Here is a 27,509-nt window from a genome sequence, read left to right as displayed (position 1 = left end):
AAAGGTTGCCCCTAAAAAATAAAAAAATTTTTACCCTGCTAGGGGGCATTATAAATTATCTAGAGATATTTGGCCAGATAGGTTTTTTAAAATATATTTTTATTGATTTCAGAGAGGAAGGCAGAGGGAGAGAGATAGAAACATCAATGGTGAGAGAGAATCATTGATCAGCTGCGTTCTTCATGCCCCACATTGGGGATTGAGACCACAACCCAAGTATATACCCTAACCCAGTGGTTCTCAACCTTCCTAATTCCCCGACCCTTTACTACAGTTTTCATGTTGTGGTGATCCCCAACCATAAAATTATTTTCGTTGCTACTTCATAACTGTAATTTTGCTACTGTTATGAATCGTAATGTAAATATCTGATATGCAGGATGTATTTTCATTATTACAAATTGAACATAATTAAAGCATAGTCATTAATAACAAAAACAATATGTAATTATATATGTGTTTTCCGATGGTCTTAGGCGACCCCTGTGAAAGGGTCGTTTGACCCCCCAAAGGGGTTGCGACCCACAGGTTGAGAACCGCTGCACTAGAGCAAAGTGAGCCTGGAGCAAGTTACTGTTGCAGTGGGGGGATGAAGGGAAAGCAAAGGGGAGAGACATAAGTAAAATCAGAGTGTCTAGGAAAAATTAAAGGGAAGATATCCTAAAACTTCCAGGAAATCTCCACCAATGAAGCAAAGAAAAAAAAAATGCCTGTATTATTCTGTGAGCAACAAACCAAACTGAGTTGAGGTCTCAGACAATTCGCTCATATGATTGCAAAGACAGACAGAAACTCCCGGATTGGAGAGGGCTCCCCTGAGGGCTCCCAGATTGGAGAGGGTACAGGTTGGGCTGAGGGACCCCCACATCCTCCAGTGCACAAATGTCATGCACTGAGCCTCTAGTATTAATAGAAAAGAGCAAAGGGAAGACCAGGCTATAAGCATGGTCATCTGGGTAGCTTCACCAGGAAACTGCAACTTCACACTCCCCAGGGAACCACCAGTCTATTCCTTGCAGATCACTGGGGAAAGGGACTGGACAAAGTAGAGATGGACACATGCACAATGAAGTACAGGTGCCATAGGGAAAATGACAGTCAGTCTAACCTGGGGAATTACGGATTAGCTAGAGGGGGTGGAGTCAAGACAAACCTGCAAAATTTGGGAATACATAATTCCCAAACAAAAGAATTCACTCTCTCTTGTTCCTCTGGCTTTGCTCCTACTTCCTTACACCCACCTGTGTTCCCTCCATAGTCATGAGGCCCTAGAAGTCACGTGGCCTACAGCCATATGGAATCCACATGCAATGAACTGACGGACTGCAGCGGGGAACACAAGCGAAGCTGGCCTGATGGTTGACTGGAAAATGCAGAGATATAGAACAGAAACTCTTGGCAGTAGCTTGGATCTTAGCTCTGCTAAAAGCACAGCTGGACCTCTTCCATTGCAGGATGGAGGGAAAGAGGAACCATATTGGCCAAGGAGGTAGTTTTCCTGGAGAGACTTACCTTCAGCTTAGCCACTATAAAAAATAACATTAAAAAAACACACAAAAACTTGACAGATTAGAAATAGGTTTAAGAGAAAGAGAGCTATAGGTCAGTTTCATATCATAGCACTCAATGGTACCACATACATTTGTGATCATCCTAATGGGTCACGAATAAGTGCACTTGCAAATGCAGTGAAATGTGGGAACAGATCATTTACTGCTGATATCTCCCAGTTTACCACATAGACAGTATAAAACAAAATGAGAATATTGATAAAAATTTCAATTTGGGCCTTTTATAGAAGCAACGTTTGGCACAAAGATGAGTCTTTATATGCCACTACCTTTATTTGGGGGTCTCACAAAAAGGGGGCACAAATAGGATGGGTGAAAGACAGTTCCACTAAGGGCTTCCTCTTTAGACCAATTAGTGAATTGATAAAAAAGTCAGCAGTGGGTTCATAGTTTAGAACTAGTTTAGGACTTCATTGACTGCTACCTTTATTCAAGTCAACTTTTGCTCAAATAAACTCTTAATTTTTAATATGTTTCAGTTTTTCTTTTAATGTCCTAAAGGTAACTGATAGTTTCCTGATTTAAATGTGTTCTGCTTATTTCTAACTCCTTGCAATCTACTTTATTTATAACTATCAATGCTTCAATATTATCTTTCTGTTAGAAAGGCATTCTTTCTGTGAGGTCTGTGTCTTATCCTAAGCTTAGGATGAAAATACTGTCCTCTCTAATTTTTAGAAAATGTTATGTATATTAATTAAATGATTAAGTCTCCATTTGATTTAGAAATGATTAGAATATGGACACATGATAATCACAGGTCGCTAAAAATGTGACTTACTATATTCACAGTTTAGCCAGCATGTTTATTGTTTATTAATAAAATGTTCTCATAATTTTTTAAAAGAACTATTAGACAGTGTGATTAAATATAGCTTTAAAATCTAGCATCCAATTGCAGAAGATGCCAAATGACTATTTAGTAGAAGTCTATTTGACAGTTGCTTTCCATGCCATGATGATATAGCACTAAACAAGACAAAGAGGTCTCCTTTTATCACAGATGTTACATTCTAGTGAGGAAAACAGACAATAGCCAATAAACAAACAAGATACAGTAATTTCAGAGTTAATTGCTACAAAGAAAATAAAATAGAAATTAGAATATTAGGTAATATGGAATAAATTGAAAGTGCAAAAATATATACCTGCTTTGAGGTATTCTGTTTTAATTGACAGTGTGTTTTTTTTTTCAGAATAATTAGGATATGTTAATTGACAGTTGGTTTTATTTCACACTAACACCTGTGTTGGTATGTAGCTAAAAAGTGGTTGTGCTTACATGTTGATGAAAATTTATTAGCTAAATTAGTAAAGAAGATAGTAAAATTTAGTATACTATTTTGTTGAGAGATTATACTTTTTGAAAAAAAAAATTATCTCTATGCAATTATGGAATATGAGTTTGGAATTCACATTGAAACTTTAGTCTAAAGGCTATTCATATAATAATCTAGACACTCAGAAAGCTCATTACATTTCATGCATCATTAGTGCAAAATTGGCAATATGCAGTAAGCTTTTTAATGTAGAGGAATAAAAATTATGGAGAAGTAGATGATTCAAAAGAACATTAGTGGACCCCCCCAAGCTGAGTCAAGTCTCAACTCTAGTTTTTTGGGGAAACAAATATTAAAAAACAATAACTGCTTGGAAATAATGTACTGAAGTCTTCTTGGTCTAGTACCTAATAAACCATAATTTATATTTTAAAACCAACTGTAAAACTTGCTTGCATTTTGTTTAAAGACCCTCATCGACAAACATCCTCAAAAAATAATAGTCAATAAGATTGTAGAATTTCTAAATAGTGTTTTTTCCTTCAAAGGTATTATATAAGCCTACACTAATATTTATGTAGGACAGGACAAGATAATTTTCCTTCTACCTTTCTAAACTCCTCTGCTTGGATTAGTAATCAAATTAACATGAGACAGATTGAGAGAAGAAAATAACCGAATTTATTACAGATGTGCACACAGGGGTTTCATAAGAATATGAAACTGAGAACAGAACAGGCAGTTAAGGCTTCTAGGCCATCTGGAGCTCAGAAGAAGGTGGGTGGTGATGATGGTGGTTTGGGACCTCAAAGGGAAGGAAGGCAATTCACATGGAGATGAAAAAGCAAATGTTTGGTAAATAAATGTTTGCTGGGCCATCAACACTGGGACCCAGAGAGGACATTTTGATAAAAGGGGCCTTGCTAGGTTCTCCCTGCTGTCATACTTCGTTCACATTAAACTATAGTTATCTATGACAGTATCTCCCTTCTTGGAACAGCAGGTTCTCTACCTAAATGATTTTAGGCAGTTGGGGGAAAGGTCATAAGTTTCTCCTAAATCTTTTGTTTCTGGACAATAACCAGCTTAAAATAATCAATATTGCAAAAGGCCTATTTTGAGGTGGGAAACCTTGCTTCCCCTCAGTGATTTAGCTCTAACTATTTCAACAGATGAGGAACAAAATTTCACTCACCCAACAAAACTATTGAAGGTGACTGGAGCTGATTTCCAACAGTATTACATTCTCAAGGGAAAAATCTTCATTTAAAATCATTTGTAAATGTATAAAATGATTTTTATTTGAGCCAACTATCAAAGAAAAATACAGAAAAAATTGACTTAAAATTTATAGCCACTCTATTTATATATTATTTTTAGAAAACATGTTACTTGCAGGAACAAACACTGAAAATACTTAGCGCATTGAGAGAAATATGAACCTGGCTTTAGACTGCTATGTATACACTTCTAATTATTGCTTGGTATTCTTATAAAATATATAATAGTCACACATATATAGACAGATGCATGGACAGACATACAATACACATATATATTATCTTAAAACATGTCTCACTTCTTGCCCACCATTGCCTTCCAAAAATAGTTGACAGAGATAACTTCTTGAGATGGTTCTAATCAATATAAAAACTTTTATCTTGTGTTCCTACTTTTTTTAGATGCAGTGATGTATTTGTTAGTAAAATTTTACATCTTACTGTCCTTATTTCTATTCTGTGCTTTTCTACTCTCCACAGTTCTTAAATTGGCCCTTTTATGTAAGATGAACAGTTGCTCAGTTGGTTAGAGAATCCTCCCAATATGCCAATATTGTGAGTTTAATCCCTGGTCAGGGCACATACAGGAAGCAACCAATGAATGCATAAATCCATAAATTGATGTTTCTCTCTCTCTCTCTCTCTCTCTCTCTCTCTCTCTCATCTCTCTCAAATCAATAAATTATTTTTAATTTAAAAAAAGTACTTTTCAAGAGATATCATAATTGGTGAGCAGGACATTTAAAAGTCAAGTGCAGTTGAGAAATCCTCAGCACCAAACCTTACATGTAGCAAACACTTTTGAAGCACCTAAGGTTATGTTCATTGTTTCAAGATATTAGCATGGTTTTTCTCAGCTTTATGGCCCTGGTTCACTATGGTCCTAAGTCCTGGATTCAACTCAACATAACTAACAGCACATGATAATGGAGCTTTATTAATTGACATTGTATATGACAAGAATTAGAGAAAGGAGAAATACTTGCATAAGGGTTAGGGGTGGATTTTTAAGAGAATTTGGCATAATAATGTAGAATTTGATGATGACAAGGAATTTTTTAGACAAATAAATGAGGAGAAAATAGCAAATCTGAAAGACATTTTGAAGGGGCTAGCTATAGGTTCTAGCGATTAAATATGTTGCCAGTGAGATGCTGAGATCTCTGTTCTTGTCTTCTTGAAGGAAAGACTTCAATCAAAAAACAAAGTGTAGCAAAGTAAGTAAGAATGTATTGACCACGGCAAAAATATACTTAGGACAGTGAAACAAGGAAGGGCATAGAAAAAGTGACAGGAGAGACTAGGTTGGGTGCTTTGGCTCACTGAGAAGTCAGAGAAAAGGAGATATTGGAGACAGATTCAAGGGGTTAGCCCAGAGGAACTGCCACTGCCCATTGCTCCCCTGATTGCAAGTCTAGTGGTTCCCTTAGAGCAGTGTTCAGCAAACTCATTAGTCAACAGAGCCAAATATCAACAGTATAACAATTGAAATTTCTTTTGAGAGCCAAATTTTTTACATTTAAACTATATAGGTAGGTACATTGTTGTTAACTTAATTAATAATTTTGGATTGAGTACTTAGTATTAACAACGTGAGTTCTATACACTAATATATTTATGGAATGCCTATTATGTGTCTAAGGCTGGAGATAACATGACATCCTTCTGGAACTTACATTCTAGTGAGGAAGATCAACTTTAAATAAATAAATAGTCACATCAAATAATTGCAGTTGTCATGAGTGCTAAGGAAGGAAATAAACAGTAAGCGAGAGAAGTTATTTAGCAAGGTTAAGCATTTAAACCCCTCTCAGCAGGTAAGTTTCATTTTATAATAATAAAGCCACCAACACAAAATAATTACAATTCTTAAATTGATGACAAAAATACCTGTAGGATTTGCAGCTGGTTGGAAAAATACAGGTAACTTTATGCTTCGAGTAGGTACTTTTGTCACCCGTGCGCAATTTGCAGGTGCGACTAGCACTAACCACTGCACAATGAGACTGCTGACTGACTGGCTCACTCAACTCCTGCATGAATCACGCGTGCCTCCCCTGCACTGCATATACCGCAGCCCGCCTGCTCCGAGTCTCCCGTCGCCTGACCGACCGACACCCCCCCACTTCTTCTAAAGCCACTTCTTCAAAATAGACTCGCCCAGGTGGAAAACCGACTTCTGCGCATGGGCCACGAGTTTCAATCGCACTGTATGTGCGCTCCCGCACGTGGTATTTTGTGGAAGAGCCACACTCAAGGGGCCAACTGCCTTAGAGGAAAGAAGGGGAAAGGGAATGTGCTGGTATGGTCCCCTGGGGGAGAGCACTCACTGGGTCCATCCTGAGCACATGTATCTCTCTTGCAGGTGGAAATCTTAGGGGAGGTTCAGGGGAGGGTCTCAATAGAATATTCATCAGCTGTCCAGGTGTGGTCTTTCAGGGTCCTGGTCTCCACTGATTGGTTGGCCCCACAGCAGGGAGTCATTAGTCAATCCAGCCAGTCCTGAGACAGCTATGGCATCACTTGTCTGCTTTTCTGGACCTGGAACTGAAATATAACTGAGGCCTAAATGTTATCTTTAGGGAGGAAACGTTCAAGAAGGGTCTAAGCCACAGGACTAGCAATATGAAAAGTCAGGGGATCCAAACCAAATGACCAGTGATATGTTAGGGGAGGATAGGTTACCCGGGGTGGGGAGGAGGTTCTTGTTTTCCCAGTTTTGCCCCTTGCTAGGCATCTGGGACTTTCTGCCCTGGTGAGTTTCTGGACCTGGCCGGTTGTCCTTGCTCTGCTCATGTCTGCCTAACTGCCTGTAACAGGTAGTCTTGCTGGCTCAAAAGCCTACAAAAGCTCCCTTGCTGATGATTTCATGGTGAATAATTGCCCAATGCTCTCTCCTCCTTGTGACTCACAATACGAATCTATCATTCCAGTTGGATTTCTATCCTCACCAACTCTCCACTCACCTTACCAATTATTACCCCCATGCTGATGCATATTTATTTCTAGGGAGCCTTCATATCTATACTTCACTTAATTTATTTTTATTTAGTCTTTTTTCACTATGTAAATCATACTTTCTTGACAACTGTATGTCCAACAGCTACACTGATGTCTCCCTTTTCTTAATTTAAAGATCAAATAGTGTCTATATCAGAACATGCACTGACCTGTCAATGACACTACCACTCTCCCTTGATGTAACACCCTTTCCTTTCTCTTTAATACCCCCATTCTTCTGCAATACGAAGGTCTAACCATACCCACACACTTTTTCAAAGGCCACTTTCTCCTAATGATATTTGGAGAAAAGGAAGCAGTCAGTTCACCAGGCACCATGCTTTCACACCATCACTCTGAACCTGGGACTCCTCTCACTTGACTGCAATTCCAGATCTATGATAGTTTCTGCAAATCACCACCAACTCAAGGTTTTTATATATAATAGTCTTTTACAGAAACTCTTAGGGAAAGTGATGGAATTATTAAAAAATGAAATAACTCCTAAATCAATGCTAGACATGCCATTTTATGGAAATTCATGAGCTATCGCTTACTACATGACATTTCATATGGGCAATTTCCTTCTCTAGGCCCTGGCTTAGGCCCATCACTTTCTCACAAATTTTTCTCACATTGGTCTCTGTGTTCCAGATCCCCTACTTCCCTTTCTAACTAGCTGGCTTGCTGACTAGTACAGAATAGTAAGATATTTTGTGTATCAATCCAGCAATGATAGATTTTGGTAATATATATGTACTGTATTCTTTTCTTAAGCCTCTAGTTATTCATAGTTTGTGTAGTCAGGATATCAGCAGATTTTAATTATTAATATGTATTAAAAGTGCTATCAATACTTCTGATGCTTATGTGTACGTACATAAAACAACACAGACATATACACTATGAAGAGAAATATAATTTATCACTAGCCAACCCTAAAGTTTTAGCACTCTAAAAGTTGTAAGAGTGTTACCACATAGTATCATTAAAAAGATATATAAAAATTTTTTCAGTCATTCATGGGCAAGTGAAAGTATGCTTTAAAATTCACAGGTGACCTTTTCTACTTGGGGACTGTGCTAAGCAGAATTCTAAAATTTCTTTAAGATCCCCAGCCCTTGGTGTACATGACCCAAATCATCCTCCAGACAGTGAATATGATGGATTTCACCACCATGATTAAGTTATGTTGTATGGCACAATTGCACTTCAGATGGTAAAATTAGCCAGGTGGTCCTGACCTAGCCACATGTGCCCTATAAAAAGGCAAAATGTTTCCCTTGGGTAATTAAAGAACTGAAAGTGAGAGATGTGAAAAAAACAATGATTTTAAATTCCCTTGTTGGCTTGACAGTGGAAGAGGCCATGAGGAAAGGACCTGCAAGTGGCCTATACAAATTCATGAAGAGCAAAACTTCAGGATCTCAGTACTGCAACTGCTAGGAGCTCAATTCTGCCAACTACCAGAATGAGCTTTTAGCAGATTCTTCTCAGGCCATTCAAATGAATTCAGCTTTGATGACATCTTGAGTTCAGCCTTGTGCTTAAGCAGAGATCCTACCTAGCCCCATCTTGCTGGATTTCTGACATAAAAAAACTATGAACTAATAAATTAGTGTGGTTTTAAGCTTCAAATTTTGTGGTAATTTATTATTTAGCAATAGAAAACAAACACAAGGACTATTTTTTAAAATTTTTTATTGACACAAGGACTATTTTTAAAACAGGGATCCTCAAACTACGGCCTGCAGGCCACATGCAAATACAAATATTGTATTTGTTCCCATTTTGTTTTTTTACTTCAAAATAAGATATGTGCAGTGTGCATAGGAATTTGTTCATAGTTTTTTTTTTAAACTATAGTCCGGCCCTCCAACGGTCTGAGGGACAGTGAACTGGCCCCCTGTTTAAAAAATTTGAGGACCCATGATTTAAAGAGCTACAATAGTACATTCAGTCTTCTTTAGAGTAAAAAATTAATTCCAAGATTACAAAATGGATAATGTTCTTGTATGTCCAACATATTTTAATCTTTGAGATTGATAGTTTTTAAATGTTCATTAAAATATGTTATTCTCTAGTAACACACCTTTGAGAGTCATTAAATGTCTACATTAATTATATGTTTATTGGGTAGGAAAACTGGTTAACATTCAGCTATAACTCACCAATAAACCACTCTCTACAGTATTAATAACCATTAGGAACCAACTTTTTCAATAATAAATAAATGATTATTGCTGTTCAATAAATGGGTCCATGTGCATAAAAACGATGTAATCACAAAATACTAGTAGATGTATACTATATGAAAGAGAAGTGTTAATGCACATGAAATATTGATGGATATATCAAAGAGAAAAAAAAACACTTTTCAACCAACTGGGTTAAACACAGAAGAGAAGGCAATTCCTTTGAAATGGGAATACTTTTGAAACAATTAGGAAGCAACTATACTAGAGAAGGAAATGTTCAACAATGTGAAAAATGTATATAGATTATTTTTTCCCTTTTTAGAATAGCAATGATCTAAAAACCCACTAGCCTAATTATCACAGCAGCTATATTTACATTGGAAAGATTACATTTCCTGCAATTTCTACTCTACAAAGATTTGTGAATAGTAATTAGGAACAAAAATTGAAAAGATAATTGAAGTACAGTCAAACCTCATTCATCGAATGTATCCCATCTCGAATAACTTGGTTCTCAACCAAGTTGTTCCCAGAAAAAAATGTATTGGTTGTGGAGCCAAACTTTGGTTTTCAACCTGACAACGTTTTTATGCTGATCCCTCAGCATGACAAAAAGTGTCTCTCAGGCAACAAACAAACAAAGGAGAGAATGCTTTTGTTGCTGGGGAAATCAAAGGTTAGCACAATTTTAAAACAAAAAGAGGCCATCAAGAGTGCTAATGTTGCTAAGGGTGTGAAAGAAACAATGACCATGGGAAACTGAAGAGGTAGAAAAACTGTTGTTGATTTGATAAGGAAAGCAGTTAACCAGTGACAGCATTTTGGAAGTAAGGATATGGGAAAAGGCAAAGATGCTGCATCCTGACCTAAAAGACACCCCTGGAACCAGTGCTGAAAGTGATTCCTGTAAGGCTAGTGCAGGTTGGCTTGATAAATTTAAGAAAAGAAGTGTTTGTTTATAGATTAAACAGTACAGTACACATATACTGTATATAAGGAAGGTTAAAACAGGGAATCAGAGGGAGGAACCAAGATGGCGGCATAGGTAAACACCGGAGATTGCTGCCGCAAACAACCACTTCAAAAAGACAACTAAAAGGGAATCACTTGGAGGTTTGGAATGGATTAATTCAATTTACATTATTTCTAATGGGAAAAGGGGACTTGATTTTCAAACAAATCACTACTTGAACAGCTTTCCAGACTGAATGAATTTCAAGAACCTAGGCTCCACTGGATAGCCTCTAAACTCTGGGTAGTTGTAAACAAGATCTTATTCTTTAAGGATCAGCATCAGGAAGAAAGCATGTGCCTTATGGAAAAAAAAAGAGTAATTTTCAAAGAGCATAGTAACTTTGGATCAATAAAGAAGAGCTAGAGCTATGTCGACAATACAGGTTGGAGATGCTGAACCAAAATAAAGAAAAATGACCAGGGTAGGCTAAGAGCTTTACCAAGTAAGAAATGAAAGAAATTTTTAGGGGTGAATTAGGCAGGTATAGGAAATTTTAGGAATTAAGGGTTCCATGGAAGAAAGCACAGGGCTACAGACCTGCAAAGGGTACATTTCCATAGAATAAGGGAGCTGGAAATAGCAGAAGGTATACATTTACAGAATAAAGGGAAGTAAGCCCCTCATTTAGAGAGGGAAGAGGAAAACTCAGAGAAAATAGGAGAACAATAAGGGAGAAGGAGAGGAGAACCTAATCTGAGGTCTGAGCTCTGGAGTTGCTATAGTGACCAAATCAAAGGGGATAGTGACCAATCAGAGGGGATGTCAAGGCACAAAGAACTACAGCCTTTATAAACCATGGAAAAAAGGGACTTAGTGGGAATCTGTGCTTATTTCTCAATAAATTTCCACTTTTTACTATACCACCTTTCGACCATGGTTTCATTCTTCAACTCCACCAGACAAGAGCCCTGGAACCATCCTGCCCAGAGGAACACCATGTGTTCCAGTCCAACTTTCCCATTTCAGAAAGATGAAACATGATCATCAAACTACTTAAAACTGTCCTCATGAATCACCATGTCAGTATATTACATATGGCTGATTTTATAGTTCAGGTTTTTAATCTCAAGTCCCATTAATAGAAGCATCTAAGATAGATAACTAGCTATATAGCTTTGCCCAAATTGCTTTATCTAGCTGTGCCTCAGTTTCTTCACCTGTAAAACATTACCTTGTTAACAGTGAGAGAAGCTAGTTCACAGGATGTAAGAAGGTTTGCTAAACTCATATCTGTGAAGCATTTAGAACAGCATCTGGCATAGTATAAGCACTGCATAAAATGTGTGCTCTAATCTTTAAAATAATGGGCAAAATAATCCTTTGATCAATGCACAAATGCACTAACAAATGCATCAACAAACATTTTGATTATAGGTGGCAGGTGGGATCATATCATATGCTGGGAATGAAACAGTGCCAGGTACAGTCCATGTCATCAAAGAACTTACATTCTAGACGAGTAGATGGGTACGAAAGAAAGAAATGTCATCATCATGCAAGAAGTGCCAAAGGGGGATAATAAAATGGGAATAATAACACATTCTTAAAAATATTTCAGTGCAATATTTGGCATAGAGTAAGGACTTAATAAAACTTAGCTTTGCTACTTCTGTTATAGTCTTTTGGCTTGTTTGTTTCCATGTTTATTTTTTCATTAGAGCCGTGGTCGGCAAACCGTGGCTTGCGAGCCACATGCAGCTCTTTGGCCCCTTCAGTGTGGCTCTTCCACAAAATATCACATGTGGGCGCACACGTACAGTGCAATTGAAACTTCGTGGCCCATGCGTAGAAGTTGGTATTTTGTGGAAGAGCCGGTATTTTGTGGAAGAGCCACACTGAAGGGGCCAAAGAGCCGCATGTGGCTCCCGAGCTGTGGTTTGCCAAGCCGCAGTTTGCCAACCACTGCATTAGAGCATTAGTTTCTCCAAGGGGAAAAATATCCTCAGTCAACATCACCATATTTTGAACAATATATGCCTGATATTCTACTGAGCACAAAAACGTAAAAATTAATAACACAATGTTCTTGTTCTGAGAGAAAGACAGACTTGTATACTTTTGAATTGCAACATATTGTGGTAAACACATGTTACAGTAATAAGTTTAGTGAGTATAAGATAGTATCATCAAATTTCATTTCTTTATTAGAGTGAATTTTAAACTTTACTTAGAAGTGAAACTTAATTTGTGTGTGTGTGTGTGTGTGTGTGTGTGTGTGTGTGTGAGACCCTGATAAGTAACTTGTAACGCCCTGCATGTTAACTCCTGACCAACAACTCCCAGCATGTTAACTCCTGATAAGTAACTTGTAACCCCCTGCGTGTGCATCCTGATAAGCCCAGAAGGCCACCGGAGCACACTGATATGAGACACTGAAGAAGCCTGTTATAGTAATAAGTTTAGTTAGCATAAAGTAGACTCCATTTTGTATTAGCATAAGTTAGCATAAGTAGACCCCATTTTATTCTTAGACCAAAACTTGTAAACAACTCCAAAAATATGTGTGTGTGTGATTGATAAGCTTTGAACATGTATACAACTTTCCCGCCTGAGTGTATACCTAGATAACAGGGTGGCACCCGTGTATGGCACCCGATAGGAGACACTGAAGATGCCCAGCTTCAAGGATTTAAGGAGAGCAAATCTGCTGCGGTTCAGACGCTTGTCTGCCCTCCACAGACAAGACGCTCTCCTCCCCCCCTGGAAACTGCCAAACTGCCAAACTGCCATTTCCTGCTCTGCCTGAGCCCAAACTGCTAGAAGCCTCTCTTCGAGTCAAGAGACCGAGCTCCTTGCCGCGGCGTATTTTGACGACCTCCGTGTGTCTCCTCTGTCAGCGAGTGTCTCCGGGTGGCCTGCCAAGGACTGAAACCCATCAGCTCTCTGGTAAATAAATAAACCTGTGTGATTTCTTGCATTGTTTATCTCCTGTGTCTTCTCTCTTCTTAGTTTTTGGTTAAGCTCAACCATATTAATTAATAGTAAGTACCCTTTGATGTCTGTATTGGTATATCCAAAGGAGGCGCTCTGAGTCACCTGTGCATACGTTCCTATAGATAATTGGAACAACACACATGCAATGATACCAGCAATAAACAATGGAAATTTAGAGAAATGAGGCAACATGTCCTGATGGAAGGAGTGGTTTCAAAGGATAAATTACCTCATCTGGTCTTAAATTGAAGTAGGACTTTTGCAGCTAACAAGTGAGATAGAATGAAGCATGTAATGAAAAGTTCTGATTAGTTTAGTTATTTTAGGGAAGATTCTTGAAGACAATAAAGAACAGAAAGGAGGGAGGGGATGTGTAGATGTTGCAGGGCAGACATGTGGATAATTGGGACCCAAGTTCTGGAGTAACTTGTACTTAAAGGGAAGACATTTAGATTGTGTACAAAGAGCATATGGAACATTGCATCCATGTCCTTGTCTTTGCATGCTAAAATTCCCTTTTTGCTTAAGCTTCTGTGGATTGTGACCTTCACAGAGTAAGCTTTGTTTTAAGGATGAGAACTTTGACCAAATGATTATAGGTTGGGGGGTCTAGGTTGGTGCCTGGACCTAATTTTAACCTCCAATACTATGCTTAAGAAATACTATATGTTCTATAAAACTTGGTGGAATTAAATTGAAATTTAATGCGCTTAGCTCGAAAGTGTTTCTTACCAAATTTACAATAAAAATAATTTTTGCTAAAAGCATCCAGACTTAAATTTATTTAAGTCTGTACCTTAACAAGAGAGGTCTTTTATCCTACAACTTAATTGTTCTAACTAGTAAGGTAACTCTCTTAAGGATTGAGATGGGATCTTAAAAAGGTGGGAGCAAATTTCCCCCATGATGGAAAATTAAGTGAGCACTTCCCATCATAAATTTTCCTTGTTCAAAGAACTGAGGGGTAAAAATATTTTGCTCAATTTCTGTTTATTTTGATGTAATAGAAGAGAGCACCTAGACATACAATTGTTGAACCCATGGGAGTCAGGATAGGTTGTCATAAGTTTCTATTTGTATTCTGAAGGCCAATAGTGCAATTGGTTCTGAACTAAGTGATCATCAAACTAGAAACAATGGAATCTGGAAAACTAAGATTCTAAATTTGAAAAATGATTTTTTTTCTCTTCATCACAACTAACCCAAAAGTTTTTACTAAAATATTTTCTTAAACATCTAACAAATAAATTTATTACCCAGTCTTGTATGATCACATTGTATTTTTAATTTATTATTTGGCCAATGCAGGCTTAAACTTTGTAATGGGTGTGTCTTTGTTTATAGTAATTAAATTATGATTACATCAATTTAGATGAGTATCTCCTAGTGTTTATGTTTAATTTGAAGGCAATAGCACTGTTAGTCATAGTGCATGTTAGTCATAGCAAATTGCCTAATTATTAATCTTTATTAATATATGAATCTTTATTAATATATGAATAATGAAAACTTTAATTTAGTAAAATTCAATCCTAGCAAATATGTAAATCAAGTCATGATCTCTCCAAATGGAGACCATTATTTTAGACTGTACATGAGGGTATTTTGTTTTTTCCCCTAAAAAATTATGTGCTTCAGGTACTATTGTATATTCCTTGTCCTTTCTCTGACCTGAATTACCAAAAGAGTAAATTCCAGTCTCCAGTGCACTGAGCTCATTCGTGCACATGGTTGAGGTGTGCAGGGGAGAAGCAATGGTCTATTTCCTGACACTGTCCATTTAATTAGTTGACTTTTAATTAGAGGGTATTTCATGGTCTATTTTCTGAATTAATGGTTCCCCATCTTTTATCCACTGTCCATAGAGTACAGAGGCACCACATATTTTTGTTGCATATACTCATAGTTGACTGGGGAATTTTTATAATTGCCTTGGGAGATGTCCCTCCATCTCTACTCAGACACAATTTTAAAAATATTCTTATGTGATATAGTTATTATACATTTATGTATTTTACAATTCACCATTTTTAAAAAATTCATTAGCATTTAGGAATAAAATTTCCCTCAAAATAAAATGTGTTTTTTATCAATTTTATCTTCTCACTTTCCAAGGCAGCCTGCGTCTGATCATGTCCAATTTATTAGTAGAACTAGAACCTTCATTGAATTTAATTTTTATCTTCCTGGGGTAAAATAAAATAAAGGCAACCATTCTCTTTCTTTTTTTCTGATTGGTCAAGAAAAAGCTATTTAATATTATGATTTATCGTTTGTGTCATCAAGTGGCCAATTCTGTAAGTTAAACAATATAAAAATATACTCTAGGCTTGCAAGAAAATAAACTGTGAAGAGGAACAGGAAAAGAGAGATAATCATTTTTAAACTCTAAAATAAACAAAATTTGATCTTATATCCTATTCTCCAAACCATAATAGACTAATGTCCAATAGTAGTCCTCGGGCTGCTCTTTAGACATTTGTAGGTGCAGGGATGGGGGGTGGCGGGTGAGACACGTGTTTCTATGGGCTTAAAGCATTTTTTAAAAAATTTATGTTCAGATATTCCCCTGACAGGCAGGCTGAACTATGCTGTATGAGTAGAGTTCTTCAGCAGGTTTTCAGTCACTTGTATTTTGTACCAGTAAAAAATGAAAGAAGTCTTGTTTTTTAAAAAATTCTGTATGCAATGACACCTTGACTTTTAGTCCAGGCTTTCCAGATTGATAAGACTAAAAATCCCTATAAGTTCTAAAGGGATTCACTTTACTTACACTGATGAGCATGTAAAGAATATCTTCATTCTTATCAAAACAATATTTAAATAACATGAACAGTTCCTGGGGAATTAAATTATCCGAATGGAACCTCTTATTTTATTAATCTGGACAAGTGTATAGTGTTTTCCTAGAATACTTTAATTAAGATGCTACATTTATAAGCCTTGGTTTTGAACATTTCAGATAGGGAACACTGCCTTTTCAGAAATCCAACAACAAAAAATGCTCTATATTTTACTAACAGAGCCTACTTTTCTTCCTTTGGGCTCAAAAATGAGTAGTACAATGGAGGAGACACAGATGCCTAGAAATACCCTCACATGTTCCATTCTCCTCAAAAGTTATTTCACAGAAGCAGGACAGATGAAAGGACATGATCAATAACTCAGAAATTGCTGGCAAGGCAGCTTTGTTCTGAGTTTCAACAAGGATCTGGCTCTAAGGAAACATATATCTAGTCCTCCAATTCCCCTCCAGGTGCCATAGACAGAGAGAGGGAGGGAATAGAAGGCCAGAGAGGGACATAGAAGTGGATCTGATTGGCAATAATGACCAACTTTTCCTTCATGAGAGAATTACTCATGTCACTCTGGTTTATTAGTATACTTCAAGTTCTATAACAAATTCTTTCTGTTCTTTATGCTATAGTGACCTTCATCTTTTAAAATCCTCACCTTTTAAATGTTGTTGTACAGTTTTAGGCAATAATACAGAATTGCTTTTTTTGTTGTTATTCCTCACCGGAGGATATTTTCCCATTGATTTTTAGAGAGAGTGGCAGGAAGAGGGAAAGACAGAGAGAGAAACATAAATATGAGAGAGACACATCGATTGGTTGCCTACTGAATGCACCCCAAGCAGACTCAGAGATGGAGCCAAGAAAGACTTGGTTAAAATTAAATGTTTTTTAGAAATTTGGGGTTCTATTTTGAAATAGTCTCTTAAAAAGAATCTTTGGAATTAGGTTTTGTAATAACAACTGAAGTTTGTTTTTGTGGGGTTTTTTATCCTAAAACTTTCCAGAAAGATTCCCCTCCAAAGAGAAGAAAAGAGGAGAGGAAGATAAAAAGAATCTATTTTAGACTGTTATACAGGTAACAAAAAGCTGAAATGTTTTTAAACTACTCTTTTACTCTTTCATAGATTGTACGTACAGCACACTCAGGATTGAGGGAAAGAATTAGACTTTCAATGAGAAAAGTAAGGAAATAAGGTAACTATCACAGGAATTCTCTAAGATCACAAAAAGAAAAGCATTTCTATTTCTCACGACTTTCAGAATTCTTCTGAATCAACAACTATGAAAGCTTCTGGAGAGAAGTGAAGAGTTAGGAGAAGCTATTGTTCTTTCTAAAATGCTGGACCTCAGGAAGGAAGGTGGAGCCACGTTGGTTACGCACATAGCTTAAAGTATCACAGACCTACAACAACTGGAGGATGTTCAGCTCTATAATGATCTCTACCGTAGACCTGGCCTGGCAGGGTCCTTTGAAGCCTCTGCAGGAGTGAGTGCATCATTCCAGGAAAGCATGGAGAGTGATGCTCTACTGGAGTTTTATAGGGGGTTTCAGACTCCTGGGCCTCTACAGGTTCTCTTATTTTACTCTCACCTTTTGAGTAATAACTGAATGTGTCTATTTTAAGATGTTCTTTGAAAGCTGGGAGGTGCCCAGGGTAAGGTGCAGAGGATATGTACTCAAAAAGTAAGCTGCTTGGGTCTGACTCTCATATGCACATTTAATGAAAGGAGATATACAATTCTGCAGTTTGGGGGTTTTTAAGAAATAAGACTTCTTTCTCTGCTCTATGCCAGAGTTTAGAACCAAGAGATAGAAAAGAGTCAGAGACAAAGTTGAAGGTTTGTTACAGACGAAAGCTAGCTGTAGTACATAGATTGCATAAGTGTGTGGCCAATTGAGCTGGCTAGAGTTCTGCCTAAAAACACACTCAGTCCAAACCTTAGAAGACCATCACACTTCCAAGGAGAAGTGAAGATCAATAGAAAATACACTGTTTCCTTGTGGAAATGAATGACGAAGAGGCTAAGTAGGAAAGAGTGCCATTTTAATGGATATCCCTTCCCAGGGAACAAGAGGGTAGGGAAGAGGCATGAAATTTGAGATAGCCATACGACCAAGGAAGAGAAAGTAAGCATTTTACTTATATTTTAACTTTGTTGTATTTCTTAGAAAACTAAAAATTAGAGAATCAATTTATACAAATTAGGACTTGTTTTCCATTAAATTCTAAGTGCATTAATATTGTCTAGTGATCCCTAATATCACACTATGTCCTATGAAAACAAGGGGTTGATTTATGTCAAGCAATTTGGGGAACGAATAAATACTCCATTTACCTCTTGAAGCTTCACAATGCTTCTCAAATGTTAAAGACTCTATGATATCCTATCATAGAGTTTAATGTTTTTAGTCTATCATTTCCCAAACATCTTTGAGCCTGGAATATGTTGTGGTCTATGTAGTTGTTGTTTCTTAGATATACTTGCTCAAATTCTGCATAGCCGCTTTGTCCATGGAACACTCCATAGAAAATGCCAAGTTTGGGCCCTAGCCAGTTTGGCTCAGTGGATAGAGCGTCGGCCTGCGGACTCAAGGGTCCCAGGTTCGATTCTGGCCAAGGGCATGTACCTTGGTTGCGGGCACATCCCCAGTAGGGCGTGTGCAGGAGGATCAGCTGATCGATGTTTCTAACTCTCTATCCCTCTCCCTTCCTCTCTGTAAAAAAATCAATAAAATATATTTTTTTAAAAAAGTGAATACCCATTGCTGAGCGAAAAAGCAATGAAAATTAAAAAGAAAAAGAAAATGCCGAGTTTGGGAACTACTCAAATATATTTGACCCTGACGTCACCCTTGTGAGAAAGATGTACCATAATTTACACTTTGCCCCCACATTTGAAGGGGACATTTCCCCTGAAATTTCAATGTGTTCACACATCTTAGCTTGTCATAGTTTAACTGGCAGCACTTTTTCATTCCTTGTTTTGTATAAAATAATAGTATGCCCTACAACAGTGGTGTCTTGTCTGATAAAATACCCATTGAAAGATGGGGCATAGAAAGTTTATGTGTTGTTGCTTTTTTTTTTTCCTAACAGTGTGAAGACTTTTCTTACATTTTACCAAAGTTTAGATCACATGGGTTTCTTAACTGGAATGGAAATGCATGTTGTCTCTGGAATTCAGGTTTCCATGGTTAGTGGTTTATTTCTGGCCTCTGTCGAGAAAGCAGGAGGCATCTCTTTTGTTGACATTAAACAATGCTATTTCCCAATTGAAATGCAGCAGAGGTTCACTGTTGGTAGTGTAGAGCAGTTTTGCATTCTAAATGTTTCTTGGGTTTCTGTTTACTTCTGAGTCTTTTAGATTACACTTGAGTGATGTGTTTTAATTCTGAGATTCCATGTAATTTTGATGGCTTCAAATTATATTGAAAAAAAGATAATATTGCATTTTTCATTTTTCTTTGTAGCTGGATGGCTGGTTGGTTCTCTATTCATTTGATGCTTTATACATACAGGGTCAGTACTAGTGAGCACTCTATGTTGTAGAACAGCTGTTACAGTGACGGCTTCAAAAATAATGGCAGATTTTCTACCAATTAATACAAACTAATTTTACTTTGCAGCATAAAAAGTACTTGTTAGTGTCAAATTATCTTAGGTCTCCAGCTGGATGTTAGTGCTTAAACATCATTCTGATATTTCAGATAAGTGGATTGCCTTAAAAATTGCGAGAAGTGCCAAATAGGAATCTTATTCTCTTAGGAAAATAAAACATTATAAAAGCAATATGACAGGTTATTTGATTTCTGTTTATAGAGATAAAGGTAGTAAGATTCCAAATAAGTGAAGTAAGATTTTTAGATTTAATGTATGACCTGTAAATCTCACAGAATAAGCCCCACCTCACCCCCTTTTTTCCTTACTTTCCACATTGGAGACTCTAGACTCCAGATTCTTACTAGAATAAAAATCCAGTTCTCTTATTAAAAGTTGATCATCTTACCACACAGTGTAAGAATTTAACTTCTTATATTCCCATATTTATATTGTATTGTTATAGAGGAGAATTTGGGAAGAGGAAGAAAAATGTGATCCATCTAAACAAACATCACTTCGAAATTGTATTTTTTTCTCTGTTAAAAATTTGATTATTAGAAGTAAAGTGGTTGAAAACATGTTTTCATATGCTTTTCTAAGCAATTCATTCCAAGAGCATTTCCTTTGTTGGACAATATTGTAGTTGAATGTTTGGTTACACAGATGATTTATCAAAATGCTAGAAGTGAGTGACTTCCATTTGAGAATACTTGTGTTTGAGGGATCAATACAAGAAAAAGGAGTAAAGGAAGTGTGTATGTTTTGTCCTCCTAGGACAGCATATACTAATAGATAGCTAATTATCGGAAATACTTCAAGCTAAGGGCATCATGGACAGCCGAGAACCCTAAAAAAAAAATCTACTACAGAACCTCAATGAACACTGAATTGTCATGAATAAAGGCTAGCCCCTAGACCTATTTAGGGTAACTCAACAAATATTTTGAGGGCATCCATGGGATGAAGGGAAAGAGTCTGAGTGTTGTTCTGAATCATTTTTGTCTTAGTGAGAAGTGCTAATATAATCAGCTTTCTGCCCATATAAAGCATACCCCTTTATTCTTCTCTTCCCTTTCTATAGTTGTAATTACCTCTTTCTCTCACTTAGAATAATAATAAAAGGAACATTAGTTTTGGAGCCAGATGGAGCAAATATTTTATTAGACTTAATGACTTACTGGACTCTAAGCAAATGGTAAAAATCGACTATATCAAGCTCTGTAAGCCTCTGTTTTGCTTTCATTCCCTTTCTTATGGCTCTATTGCTCCTTCCTACTTTCTTTTTCCAAATTGCCATCGTATCTAGACTTTCCCTCATCAGCCTGGAATTAAGGAACCCATTCTCTCTATCAAAAGTCTCCCTTGAATTGGGGAGCACAGCATCTTCCTAGGACACTCGAGGAGCTCCTGGCCCAGCCCATCATTTCTCCCAGAGACTCTACTACCTATTTCCCCACCATCAATAGACAAAAATCAAGGATATTTGCAACTGGTTGAATTTAACTTTTTAAAATTAAATGCTCACTGTTCTATGTGATGAGACTAGCAGAGCTGTCCTTTCTGCTCTGAGTGTCCAGAGCTCCCCTCCCCCCAAAAAAGCCTGCTTTCCTACTTAGTACCTTTACATTCCCCCTCTCTTATATTCACCCGATATGGAGGTATACTATAAGTCTTATGAAATTTATTTTTTATTTTTTATCTTTCTATCTTATCAGTGAACATATCATTGAAGTCTGTGGTTTTCTAAAAAATGCATCTCAGATGTAAAGGTTATAGACACTACTACTCATGAAGAACATATCCTAAATTCATGTGAGATACCAGGAGAGCTCCTCTCCCAGGACTCTCACCATCAACTCTTCCACAGTTACATCCAGGCCAGGTTTCCAAGAGAGATGACATGAGGACTGTCACCCATTTTGTTTTCAAATCTCCCTTAACTTTATACCTATATTCAATTCAATGCAACAATATTCTTTCCCCTCCGTTATATTTCCATTATCGCTAACATCTCTAAATAAGCTTCCAGAGCCTATTCAAATATTTTCTTCATGGTGAAGATTTTACTAACAATCTGGGCACCTTCTGTTAATCCCTCCACCATAATTTACTCATGACCTAGAGCAGAATTTATAATGAATAGTACTTGTCAGTTTTTATGAACTAGCACAGTGCCTTCTACACAATAGGCCCTCAATTATACCACTGCTGGGATGAATGAATGAATCTAGGCTGTCCATGATTCCCTTAGCTTTAAGTATTTTATTTTTTATGTTGGGTTGTAAACCTGTTATGGGCTTGGAATCATTCCTTGATTGGGTAAGTGAAGGTAACTCTCTGATTCATAGGCATTTTATGAATTAGGGTAGTACTGGCATCCTGACTATAAAGTCAATTTTATTCATTAACTTAATGATATTTTTAATTCTATTAAGTTATATTTTTAATTCTATTGTTATATGTGAATGATATTTCTTGGTTACATCATAAATGCAGTAAATATATGCAAATTACTAGGAACAACGATCAATATGTGTGTTTCTACCAGACGGCTCAGTTCTTGAGAACATGGTGCTTGTTTCCTGTAATTGTGCTGATTGCCTGCTTATATTTTTCACAGAAGTCTCCATAAAACATCCTTTCCCACTTGTCATTGCAATTCATAATTTTCAGAGTGTATTTTTATAAGAATAGAACTATACATTCTGGAAAACCATGGCCATATTATCTATGAATTGGTAAGAGACATATGTTCTGCTGAACCAAAAATCTTGACTATATTTCTGAGGGCTAATCCACATTTTTTTTTCAAGAGCAATTGAATTTTTTTTGAAATTTATTAGTATTTGAATATTGATGTGTTGTAATCTCATTCACAGATAGTCAACTTTAAGAAAATTTTATTAGACATTTATATTTTAACATTTAATATATATGTATTTCCAAAGCAATATATAATGGAAAAAAATTTTTTTCTCTCAAGTAGATAAATGACTTAAAATGGAGCTCCATCTAGTGGTTCAATTAGAAATGTATTAAAGGCATGTATTTTCTATAAAAAAAAATTACTGCAAATTACTCCTTTTCTTTGTCTCAGTCCAGAATCCTGGTTTCAGCCCGATCCCTGCACTGAGCCTCTAGTGTAATTTATAATATGACAAAACACTCAGCTACTTCCCATATTGTCTTCATGTTGTAACACGATGGCTAGTTAACTCTTTGAATGAATTCGTGATCTAACTCAAACTCATTTTGATGTAGGAAATGTCTATAATGATGTTTCGCAATTCTGTTGTATATTAAAATCACTGTAGGAAATTTTAAAACAGATAGGGATTTAGCCTACTCCAGGGAATTAGCTTACTTAAACTGAAGTGGGTGTTAGATGTTGGCATTTTTTAAAGCACTTCATGTTATCTTAATGTGTAGTTGAGGCTGAGGTGGGATGGCTGGACTGCAGGTGATGCCCAGGCTCTCTGACATCACAGTGGAAACATGTGCAGCTGAGCAAGCCTCCTGGAAAGTCTAGGAAAAGGGTAGTCATAACTTTAAAACAACACTATACACCAAGAATCAGAAAACAATTAAAATACCATTATTTTCATTAAGCCACTAACTAGGTCTACAGAAAAATTCACATAGAGCCTTTAGAACTTTTACTTTACTTTTTCAGAGCAGTTAAAGAAAGATTGTACATTTGCAGCTCATATATGATTCACATAGAGTATAAGTTCTCATTGAATATGGGTTTTGAGGTTCAGATCTGTTCCTCTTATTAAATCTAGATAGATTCGTGCACGTTGAAAGGAAATTAATTAGAAGGACTGGGCAAGATGGGCCAGACACACCCTGGAGCCAACCTCCCGTGGCCCCTCTCCGGCTTCTGGGAAGTGAGCAGAGCCCCTCCAGCAGGTGGGGTCCCTTGGCCTGGCCTGCCGGGATCAGTCAAAACCGGCTCTCTGACATCCCCCAAGGGGTCCCAGAGTGAAAGAGGGCACTCTGCAAAGTTGCTGTCGTACAGGGTATGGAACGCAAACCCAAGTGTGCAGTAAACCAGATTCGGGCTGACAGTGCCCCAGCAACAACATAACCCATGGTCGAAGGTGGAATCGCGTGGCCCCGTGAGGAATAAGCCTCCCTCCTCTCAGGTTTCAGAATGCATCATCCGAGAACCACCACTGCCAAGTCACTGCAGCTCAGCAGCTCCTGAATTGAGCATTTGCCCCCTGGTGGTCAGTCCATGTCATAGCGACTGGTCGGATGGTTGGACAGTTAGCATATTAGCCTTTTATATAGAGAGATAGGATGAATTAAGAAGGTTAGCTCCTAATAATTAAGCTTTGTTTAATCATATGACAGCCCCATGAAGTACAGACAGTAATCATCCCAGCGATTTAGTAATATATTGAACATTCAGTAATTTGCAAAGTTAAGATTAGAAAACAGATTTGTCTAATTCTAAGTTACCATCTCTCTGTTGGCGCTAGATATGTTTGGAGCTAGCAACAATCTCCATTCTATTGTCTAACTAAGAAACGTTTGGGTAGCTTACTGATATTAGAAAAGTGATAAACTACTACTTATGTTTTATAGATAGTGTATTCAGGTCTTAGGAAGTACAAATAATGTTCAAGGATAATGGACTTGATCTAAATAACACTATTGCCTCGGACCAGGAGCTTCTGTAAGGGACCAGTCTGTGTTACCAAGTGGGAGACAAAGTTTGGACTTGAGAGCCATGATAATGAGAAAACCTGGAGCTGGTCTACAATCATCCATACAACATTCTTGTGAATCATCTCACATAAAGAGTCCTAAAGTTGAGGTGTTGTAATTGTCTTTATTCTCATGTCCTCCCCTTTCCCCAGTATCACATAGTGTCTGATAGGGCTTAAGAGAGAAAGCTTCAACTCAGAAGTTGACTTTTCCCTCTATGCTAAGATTATTATACACTGGTATGTTACCTACATGAACTCAATTCTACTTTTCAAATAAAACGTAATATTTTAAATATTTTTAATACATATTGGCTTTTCCAGAATATAAGTACTATAAAATAAGAAAACATAATATTTTTCTGAAACTTTATTAAGACTTGCTTCACATTTTAGAAAATTATGACATTGATCAAAATTATTCATGGAATTATGTTATTTAGTTGCCAACACAAAACTCTTGTATTCATTTATATTGTTTAGCTGTTGATTATGATGCCTGTGCTTAAGTACAAAATCTAATTATTTTTTAAGTACAGAATCTAATTATTTTGTTCTGTTTTCTAGTTCACTTGTGCCTGGATATTTATACATGGAAATGAAGATCATTTTGTCATTTACTTATTTGTTTGTACTGTCTTGTATATAAAAATGGGCATTATGTAGATTTATAAATTATGTTTGTAGATGAGATATATTACCTATGAATTTAATTGCAGAATATTTGTTACAAAAATGAAATGGATGAGAATTTCTGCTGACTCATACTCATATTTTCCTTCTGAAAACCTCAGCTAAAGAGAAAAATTTTTACAAGATGGACAACAGTTTAATTTAGCTACAACTAAAGAACTCAGAAATATCTATAGGAGTCCCAGACAGTTAGTTCTTCCTCATGATTCTAGGGGTGCACGGGGGCATGATAGTCCTTTGAATCAATCTCTGTCCAAGAGCATACCCCATATGACCCGTGATATATTGTATTTCCATGAATTTATTTACAAATAAATTTGAAGTAGCCATTGCTCAGAGGACATGCTCCTTAGCTATGAGGTTTCTTCATGGACAATTCCACGTGGTCTAAAAAAATGACCTCATTAAGAGATTTATATAAAATGGTAGTATCTACATATTTATGGTTGAATTATGTTTGTAATCATCCATACAACATTCTTGTGAATCATCTCACATAAAGAGTCCTAAAGTTGAGGTGTTGTAATTGTGTAATATAAGGAAGCTGCCTGTTAATTGATGTGTCCATTTCTAATCAAAGCTCTTTCCACATTCAGATACCAAGAAGTGAGAGAGAAGGAGGAGGTGAAAACAGCAGAGCCCAATGTGTTCTTTGTACTGTCTTTTTTCTCTCCCTCCCTTTGTCCTTCTTTTCTTTCTTTCTTCTATTTTATTCTTTCATTCATTCATTTCCTTTCCTTTCCTTCTTTCCTCCCTCCCTTTCTTCTCTGATTCCAAGCAAATGACTATGGAAAATTAGTAATAAAATAAGGACTACTGATGTCACCCTGAAGAGATAGATCCAGACCTAAGTATAAATCCTGAAAAGTCTTTTGATTAAAAATAGAGTCAATAGCTCTGTTGAACTTAGCATCTAATTCAGGCTTGAAACGAACACCAGAGGCACATTAACAAACATTGATAACGTGAATAATATGAAGAAAGATATCAAATGTATTTTGGTTTCTGTATTTCTTTAAAATTTTTATTTAAATTGTGGTCTACATTAAAATGTGGTGTTCATTGATAATTATACATAGATTTATTTTTAATTATCTCTAAAATAGAAAAGAAAATTGGAAAATTGTCTACACTATCAATCATTCCTGTAAGTAGTCCAGCCTTTAAGACCAGAGCTATAAAAACTTTGCAGTTATTGGTAGATGCTGGCAAAGTTTCCAAGAGCAAAGAACTCATTAGGCACTTTGCAAAATTATAACCATCCCTTGGATTAATGAAATGCTAATGTTCTTTATGGCTTTATTAAGTTTTCCCTTTTATTTGCCTTAAATCACACATTTTAAAAATTTGAGAAGTGCTCCCTTAAGCCATACCATTCAAACAATTCTATTATTTGTTCATATCTCTACAAAGTCTTGCTCAAAACAATTAAAGTTAAGGATTGTTTCCTGTACATTTTCCAGTTTTGCTGACTTCTGGCTTCAAGAAAATTTACAAATATTAGAATTCTGAATATGCCTAATTTCAATGCTCTCTTATCTAAATCTCTGAAGCAGCGTGAAACATTGTAGTCCTTGTAATCAGGCAAGTAAATTGTGAAACATAAATATGGCTTTCTGTTCCTGCACACTGATGTAAAAATCAATCGCCTGCATTGATAGTACCTGAAACAAAGCTAACACGGGAGTGCCATCTAGTGGAGAGAATTATTATAACAGGCTGTTCACTTCCCAAGGGCTTTTTAAAAAATAAAACAAGGATAATAAATCAGGAAAAACCTGTTGTCCATCAAAGGAGTCCTAGCTAATACCTGTCAATCAATAAAAGAAGTTGAAACCTAGCAGAGGTGGTAGTTACCATTGCTTCCTCTCTCCCCGCATAGAAAAACCAACCGTCCAGCAGAGAGGCGTGAAGGAGGAGGAGGCCTGTTCCTTGTGTGTCTGAGAAGAGTTGCACATACGTGCCTGACACCATGAGAAGGGCCATCACACAGAGCTCAGACTGCGGGGTGGGGGAGGAGAGCACTCTCTTGGGGTAACTACTGTGAGACAGAAGAAATCACAAGAAAAATAACCAGGAGTTTTAAAAAGTACAGCTTTCTCTCACTCAGAAAGATTTACAGTGGTGTAGATATGGTTGCAGTAAAGCAGACTTTAGTCATGGCTGCTGTGAAATGTGAAAGAGAAAGGAGGCCTCATGGGAGCTGGGAAGTGGGATGACAGCCCTGGTTGGGATGGGTGTGGGAAGACACTAAGTCAAAGATATTTGGAATCCCATTTGTGTACCAAACATTCCTGGATAGGGGAGGAGTTTGCCAAACTCCTGGTATCTATACTAATAAAAGGGTAATATGCTAATTAGACTGGGAGACCTTCCAAGAGTCTCGTTACCGGATTCCTTTCGGACAAAGCCATGGTGGCGGG

This window comes from Myotis lucifugus, unplaced genomic scaffold (genome assembly GCF_000147115.1).
Source record: "Myotis lucifugus unplaced genomic scaffold, Myoluc2.0 scaffold_9, whole genome shotgun sequence".
Lineage (NCBI taxonomy): Eukaryota > Metazoa > Chordata > Mammalia > Chiroptera > Vespertilionidae > Myotis > Myotis lucifugus.
The sequence above is the reverse complement of the archived record's forward strand: the minus strand, read 5'-3'. Positions refer to the sequence as shown.